Below are 9341 nucleotides of genomic sequence, written 5' to 3' on the forward strand. Positions count from 1 at the left end.
CATACACTTCCCATCCTAATACACTACACACACTGATACACTACCCATCCTAATACACTACCCATCCTGATACACTACACACACTCATACACTACCCACCCTGATGCACTACACACTCATACACTTCCCATCCTGATACACTGATACACTACCCACCCTGATATACTCCACACACTGATACACCACAAATCCTGATACACTACACACACTCATACACTACCCATCCTGATACACTACACACACTCATACACTACCCATCCTGATATACCACCTATATGCACAAACATCTTGGAGATGTTGAAGCAACTGCAAATGTTCATGGGGAGAATGTTGTGTGAGACTTTGAGCTGACGATGGTCGTGTGGATCCATCATACGCAGCAGGGCAGCAGCAGATAAATATTTTATCAAGAGATTTATATGGAGAGGTGATATGTTCCTCTAATGGGTTTAATAACGCACACTCCACTCTCCATTTATCACACTCCACCCCTTCTCCATCTCCCTCTCTCTCTCTCTCTCTTTCTCTCTGCCCCTCTCTCTCCCCATCCTGTTCTTTCTCTCCCTCCCTCTCTCCCTCCTTCTCTGGTACTTTTTAACCCCAGCCCTTCAAGGGCACCTATGACCCGCCACCTTAATTATCTCCTCCCATCATCTTCCACTCACACAGTGCACACATGCTCCTCTGGCTCTCAGCAGCTATTAGTCAAGTCCCCTCTCCTCTCCTGTCTTCCCCTCTCCTCCCCTCTCATCCCCTCTCCTCCCCTCCCCTCCCCTCTCCTCTCCTCTCCTCTCTCCTCTTTTCATTGATTTTTGATGTCGTTTTTATAAATCCTCATTCTTCCATAACTCCCACAGATTCCTCAGTTTCAACTCCAGGCGCATCCTTAGCTGGATTAGAGCTACTGGCACCTTCCTTGCATAGAGAAAGAGCAAGAGACCACTCAGCACGAGCAGCTGGCATGAGCAGGTAAAAACACTCACCATAAAGGAAAGGAGGTGGGCTAGTGACGTGGAGGCACTTCGGTTTCCTGGAAACGAGACTGGCATTTTACGTCTCCGTAATTGCGGTTATTACGCCACAATTGTGTTACGTGAATTACTCGTCTGTGAAAGGAGCTCCGTCCTCAATCTGCCGTCACTTCTCAGGTGACAGCGCTGATTACACGTGCGCCACTGCGTCTCAAACAATATGGTACACACATTTATTTCTTCTCGCATAACTCTCTATGGCAACTGAAACAGGTGTGAAGTGATGAATCTTCTCTTAGAAATTAAACATTTGACATCACCTGCCACAGTGTAATTCAGTGTTTTAAACTTTGCTAGTAAACAACAATAGCACAATAGTTGCTCACAGAGTTGGCTGCTAGATTCTTTCCATGAATATAACGGCGACACTTCCTCATACGTCAGTTTATAAATGTTGATTAAAAACATATTTTCACTGTACATGCCAACCACATGCAGGTGGCTACTGTTATCTGGGGTGTGGTACACACTGGTACAAGCATAGATTGCATATACAGTGAACGGTATGTCACCATTGACTCCCACTGTGGATTTTTGAAGCCACTAAGAGGGCAGTCATGGGAGCTGCCATCTTGGACTCGTTTGTGCTGTAAATGAAAATTAGAGCAGAGCATGCGCATTACAGACTGGAGGCAGGACTGTCTCTCCACCCAACCCCCATCACATTCATACGCCCACCACCATGTGAACTTAACCAGGGGGTCTGTTAGAACTACTGCTGAACAAAAATATTGTTTTACTTTAAAAAATGTAAAAGTGAATAAAGCTATTAGTTAGTCTAAAATAGTTTAAAAAGTCAAAGGGCTTTTAACTTTAAGATTAATGTGAAGGACTTCAACACGTTTGCTAACGTGAGGGGACTTAACGATAGCTGGGTAGCTCTTCAAATAACAGACTAAGCCACTTAGCGAAAGAACTTCACTCTAAGGGTCTGACACAACCACTTACTGCTGAACATGACATTCTTAATTTAAAATGTCGAAAGTGTTGTAAACCCACACTTAAAGGGTAAAAACAAAATGTAATGTTTAATTTAAGTTTAACCTTATACTGCAGATTCGCACACCCGGTGGCCATTTTTAACATTTTTGACATAGTTCACATTAAAACTAGATATCTCAAGTTGTACATATAGGAAAATTATCATTCATGGCTCAAACTGAAGTAGGCAGTTGGGGGAACATATTAATACACTTCAGTATCATATTCACATAATTTGGTTTATTTTAGAGCCTCTATTGCAGATGCTAATATGCCAGGAATGTCACAAATGCTGACTTGAACTTGAACATGACTGGAATGTATATTCACATAGTTATTCAAATTAGGTATCAGAAATTACAATAAATTTCGCTAGGGTCTTTTCTAACAACACAGAAAAAATGGAGCAAATCCATGCAAGCATTGAAAAGTTATTCAGCTTTATCCAAGGTATGTCAAGTGCACCACACCCATGTCTAAATATGCCACACCCAACACACACCATTAGCCAACTAAGCTAACATGCCAACAAATTCCTTACACGAAACCGAGGAGCTACGACAAACAACAATGCTGCACATATTACAGCAAGACCAGAAAATTCCAATGACTAAATTTCATGTCCAAATATGAACGTTATGATATCATATTTATGTCCAATATAGTCCGACAGCATAAGCTAGGTTACCGTAGCCAACTCCGGTAGCATCCGACACGATACAGAGTGCTGCAGCACTCAAACGCTCTAAAACTGTTTATAATCTAACGCTTAGTTAATGTTTAGTATTAGAATATATATTTTGTACAATATCGCTTATGAAAAATTATCCATTGTTACTCACAGTACGTAGAATCGCGTCGTAGCCGGTGTACCGTCTTACTTCCGGGTTGGCGAAAATTCCGAAAATTGCTCATATATTCCACACAAAGTAATCCGTTTATGTTCAAAAGTATCCACAATCCGCATAAAAACGAACAAAATAATCCATGGCTGCTTCAGTTTCGCCGAACAGTGTGTTCTGGGGAGCTTAGCTTAGGTTAGCAAAGGGTTAGCTTATGTTGCTATGCTAGCGGCCGAAATTGGAAATGAAGCGCCAGTTTCCGAGGGCTCAATTTAAAAATATACTTGACCAATCATGTCATATGAGGGCTGGCTAGCTTCGGAAGGATGTACACTATTGGTTAGAACAGCTTTCAATCACTTCTGAGGCGCCAGCTTGTCTCTGTGGGCTTATTGGTTCACCCTCCCCCCCTCCCCTTCGCACCTCGCCGTGGGAGAGGTTGTAAAACCTGTCACTCAAAGTCACTACCCCACTTTAGACCAATAAAAACCACTCAAATCAAAGCAGAACCGCTGCAGCTTTGTAATGAGGGGTCAAATCAGCGTTAAGAATGCTTCTGTGACGCTTAGGGGGCAGATTTGTCGGAGTGTCTCATTCAGGAAGCGGATTTTGGAAAATTTTGCAGTGAGGTGAGCAAGCTTTTTAAGGTACTTAACCACAACGGATCTACGCTGTTAAGGTCTTAAATTAAAGCCTTATTAGTAAACGATTTTTAGGTGACAAAACATTAAGACATTTCACAACATAAATATGTTTTGTAAACGGATATGTCGGGAGACCCCCTCGCGGGGTGCACTTTTGTGGTCAACTTCAAAGCCGGATATCTCGCGATCGGCTGCACGTAGACGGCTGAAACTCGGTAGGCATGTAGATGGGATAGGAAATTTTGATTTAAGCGCTTTTGTTCGGAGATTCATTAATGTTTAATATGTTTTATATCGCCGTAAAGGAGCTGGGCCCGCCGGCGGGCCCACTAGGGGGCGCTTCTGCATAATAGAAAAACACTTGGACATATTGTAACGGAAGGGGCTCTTATAGATTTGACAGAGCATAAACATAAATGCCCGTATTTGGTGTGTAATTTAATTTGAAAGTTTCATTTGAAAGTGTCGTCTGAGCCATTCACTAACATGGAAATGGGCGGGATTGAAAGTTGTACTGCAGCCACTAGAGTAGGGTGATCAAATGTCCGTATTTCCCGGGACATGTCCATATTTCACGTCCATATTTCACGCAAGCAACATGCAACTGAAATATGGACATGTCTCGGGAAACACGGACATTTGGTCACCCTATATTAGAAATATTACAGCATATAGCTACACATACTGGGAACAATAAAACTTTATCATTTAAAACAACACTAACATGTTTGTTACAAATGTAACAGGACCGACAACCTTCATCTAGTGTTCACGTATTGCCTGGCTTTTCGGGGAAAGAAGGATTCAAATGTTTACAATCAGTTCAACAGTCAGTGAAATAAACAATTACTCATGTTTTTGTTTGCGGTGAACAAAGTGAATTGTGGAAGAATGCACACTCATGTATTTGAAGATACAACTAAAAGTCAAAAGTTGGAACGCTTTTACACTTTCATATGTGCTTACATTAAAAAGATGACAACCAACAATAGATGACAAAAATTAAACATCATTAATGCAACATACGTGTATATCAATGAAAACATGTTCCAGAGAATATCAAGCTAAAACCACATGATGCACAGTTGAAAGTAGATGTTTACAACCAAAAACTAACCAGAGAAACAATTATTTCAAACATTCACAGATGGAATGCGGAATCATTCAACATCCTAATTGTTTGGATGTGCTATGTTACTACTTATTGAAATAGATGTGAACACTTATTTCAGGAGATGAGATTATATAAGATTACAAAAATTTAAAATAATACAGCATATACACATAATGGGAATTCAACAAGCTGTCTTTCAGTAGAGCTGTGTTACAGTAGAGCTGTCTTTCAGTAGAGGTGTCTTTCAGTAGAGATGTCTTACAGTAGAGATGTCTTACAGTAGAGATGTCTTTCAGTAGAGGTGTCTTACAGTAGACATATCTTTCAGTAGAGCTGTAGCTAGTTAATGAGAGCTGTATTTAAGGAGATGTGTCTTTCAAGAGCACTTTCTTTGATGAGAGTTTTTCTTTAGGAGATTTTTTTTTCGGGAGAGCTGCCTTTTAAGGACTCTCTCTGAGGAGCACAAATGATTCTGAAGAGATTAATTTCAATACTAAAGGCTGCCAACCAGGCTGTGACTGATCTCCTACTATAGAAATACACACATCTGCAGCTGTTGATCAACTGGAACAGTCCAAACATCTACAGTATTCCTTATTTACATTCACTGTAGAAGTTTAACTAATTCTGTTTGGGTTACTCCATCTTAATGATGACAGCAGGTCTTTGCAAAGCTTTTCTATGATTCAACATTAATATTTTAGTTTGGGAGGAAGCTTCCTGCATGGTCCACACATCTTCTGAGGGCCCATGCTACATCAGTCAAAGACATCACTAGAATGTGAGATCACAGTTCTGCCCCCACAGCTTAGGAAACAGTGAGGGACTATTAAATATTAAGACTTCCATATTAAGCGTGAACCTGGGCACCTTCGCTTCTGGGTTCCTCTCCTTAGGATTAAAGTCATTAGAAAATGCAGAGGATGGAATAGCTCCAGTATGTGCCATGCAGCTTGCTGTTTAAAGTGGCGGTGTTTACAGTAGTGGTGTTTACATTGCTGGTGTTTAGAATGGTGGTGTTTTGAGTGGTGCTATTGTATTTGAGGATGGTGAATAACTTAATGGCAAATATTTCTGTAAAATGTGTGGACCTAAAAAAAGTATGTTATTAAATGCATCTCATTTGTCCTGCCAGAATTAAAAATACAAAAAAGTTAGCAGAACGACTACAATTCATAAGACATTTCAAAGACATGCAGTGGGGTGTAGCTGGGTAAGAGTTTGACTGTGAATTTCCCTGAGGTGAGTCCATGCTACTGGTACTGGAATGCAAAAAACATTCATCAACTGCAGCTAGTTAGAATTTAGTGAGACTATAGCCTCACTTATTTAGAGTTTAGTGAGACTACAGCCTCACATGTTAGTGTTTAGTCTGAAAACAGCCTCACTTGTTTAGTGTTTAGTATTTAGTGAGACTATAGACTCACTTGTTTAATGTTTAATGAGACTACAGCCTCACTTGTCTAGTGTTTAGTGAGACTATTGCCTCACATGTTTAGTGTTTAGTGAGACTATACACTCACTTGTTTAGTGTTTAATGAGACTACAGCCTCACTTGTCTAGTGTTTAGTGAGACTATTGCCTCACATGTTTAGTGTTTAGTGAGACTATACACTCACTTGTTTAGTGTTTAATGAGACTACAGCCTCACTTGTCTAGTGTTTAGTGAGACTATAGCCTAACTTGTTAGTGTTTAATGAGACTACAACCTCACTTTTTTAGTGTTTAGTGAGACTACAGCCTCACTTGTCTAGTGTTTAGTGAGACTATGGCCTTACTTTTTAGTGTTTAATGAGACTACAGCCTCATGTGTTAGTGTCACCAGTGGCCCTGTGGTCAAAAAGATAGGGGCCACGCCCACACACACACACACACACACACATGCACACACACATATCCAAACACATGGGAACAGTTATGTGCAGTGGTTTCTCTCCACATCTTTTGTGAACAGTTCCCAACATGCACTGGGCAGCCTGTAGTAGCCAATCAACTTCCAGACCAGCCTGCTGTCTATCTCTCCCTTGAACCAGTAAGCCAACTAAGGCTCCAACAGTCCAGCCAGTAATTTTGGCTGCATTCAATTTAGGATTAATCTTAGAAGTAATAGGTGTTTCTCTAACTGCACTGGACTCACGAGCACACTCACCACTACTAGCTGGATATCTGGAGAGTCAGTATTGGGGCTCTTCTTCTTAATCGCATTATCTTACTGTCCTCAGTTAAACAAACCCAGAGACGTTACGTAATGCATTACATTTAGAACCATGATGATAACAAAGTCATAAAGACCAGTCCATCTATAGACAGGGCCGGGAGAGATGGCTGTGCCATCACTGAGGATTGACCACGCTGTTTTATTGATGCCCTGGGTAAAAGAAAGCTCAGAACACAAATCCATGGCATCGTATTCATCTTCACTCAGCGAGCACTGCCTTAATAATGTGATTCCTTATTAATGGTCCAATGGTTCACACAAGCAGTTTGCTTTGAAATAATAAAAGCATTTTTTGTTTGTTTGTTTTTTCCACTTCTGCCTGCTCTGCCAGCTGGACGTATTGAAAAGTGTCTGATCTTGAAAAGTGTCTGATCTTTGACTGAGTGAGCGGGGATCAGACATGGTGGAGATGGTATGTGTTGGTCTGTGAGCACTTGAACCCCTCCGTCTCACAGTGTGACCCGGCCCATTTCTGCGTGACCCTGAGCCCTCATTACTAGTAGGAAAATCATTTACATCCGGCTGCAATTATAAAACCGCTGACCAAAGAAGACAAAGTTACATGATGATCCTGACTAGACACAATCTAAAAATGGCCAATTGAGCTTGTTTTTCTGTATGTCAAAAATAGACCTTAAATTCAACACAAGTAGTGTAATGAATCAGACTCAGACAAAACAAGAAGTGGGCACAATTTCAGGGAGAACACAGGTTTATTAACGCTACGAGAAACAGCAACATCAGCAGGAGAACAAAGAGAAAAACATCCTATCGACAAGCTAGAAATACGATTGCGTGAGCGTCTAGGAATCTCGCGGGAACAAACAAAACACAACAATAAACAACGAAAGTCTTCAGCAATGAAGGTCTGACCTAAAGAAAACACGGGGCTATAGACAATGGAGGTAGACTACAACATCTACGTACATGGATTCCAAATACATGCATGATACAAAGTAAACTAACACTAGGTAGTACCTAAGAATAAAGAATAAACAAGAGAGCTAGGGAGACTAACAAGAGAGCTAGGGAAACCACCAAACCGAGAACAGAGACATCAGGGAATCAAAGAGGAATGATGGTGTCGCATCTACAGAGTAAAGAGAAACACAGAGTAAAAGACTATGGAAGAACTAAAGGTTTAAATACTATGACAGGGAAAAAGACTCAGGTGAAACTAATGACCAAAAAGAAGGGCGGGAATATAAGGAAATGGAAAAACACGGGAAAGAGAGTAATGATTGACAGGGGGGTAGAGTGATATGATTCTAACATTAAGTCCTAAATTCAACCAGGTCACTAAACACCAGTAGATTCAAACATTAAGTCCTGAATTACTTGCTAACTCTACCTTTCCTGACTAATCTTTCACAATGATGGATATGGTTTATACTGTAATCTCAGTGGGCACATTAGGACTGAGATTAGATTACTGTTGTTCTGGAGTGTCAGCATCCCAACATGCACATTCTCCACCTTAACGTGGTTGAGTAGTGACAGCACTGACCCAGTTTAACATGGTAGAGTATTGACAGAACTGTCCCAGTCTAATGTAGTCGAGTACTGACATCACTGACCCAACATAACATGGTAGAGTATTGACACCACTGACCCAGTTTAATGTGGTCGAGTTTTGACAGCACTGATATGGACCTCCTCTGCAACCAGCAACCGTAACAGTACCCCCTTAAATGCGCGGCTCCTGACGTGCAAAACAAAAACCAGACAGAGGGATGGAGCAGAAAGACAAGGCAGGAACAATAGGACATGGAGGCAGGATACTAGAACAGGCCACGTACGACAGGTAGACAAGACAGGACACTGGACGGAGCTAGGGCGAACCACAGACTTTGAGGGCACAGGACTGGAACAAGAAACAGGCAGAGACGAGAGAACGGGACCGGCCGGGACAGGACCAGGGACAGACCGAAACACAGGGGTGGGACTGGACGAGACAGGAATGGAAACAAACAGAGAGGAACAGGCTGGCAAAATTGGATAAGTGGCCTTGGGGAACTGGACAGTGACTGGTGGACACTCAGGAGCAGGGCCGGACAAGACCGGAAATGAGAGGTACATCGGGACGGGGCTGAATGAAGTCGAGACAGGAACAGGCAGAGACACAGAAACGGTGGTGGACACGGGACACGGCAAGAACAGGTAAAAATGTCACAAACAACAGACACGTGCACTGGGACGAAGTGGGTCACAATTCTAAGGACAGACACAGGGACAGGAACTGAAACCACAACACCAGACACAGAGATGGGGACAAGCAGCTGGACACAGACGGATTCACAGACAAACACAGGGAACAGAACAAAACCGAGCACAGAGCAGGGCAAAAATGGGGAAACCGGTGCAGAAGGAGGGCCATAACCAGGGGGAACAAAAATAGGTTCTACATTAGGTCCACAGGCTGGCAGTACAGTCTCTGTAGGCCTCAGATGGGTCCTAGAGACAAGTACAGGCCCCAGGCGGGTCTCGGGAACATCGGTAGACCCCCTCTAG

This window comes from Brachyhypopomus gauderio, chromosome 11 (assembly GCF_052324685.1).
Source record: "Brachyhypopomus gauderio isolate BG-103 chromosome 11, BGAUD_0.2, whole genome shotgun sequence".
Taxonomy (NCBI): Eukaryota; Metazoa; Chordata; class Actinopteri; order Gymnotiformes; family Hypopomidae; genus Brachyhypopomus; species Brachyhypopomus gauderio.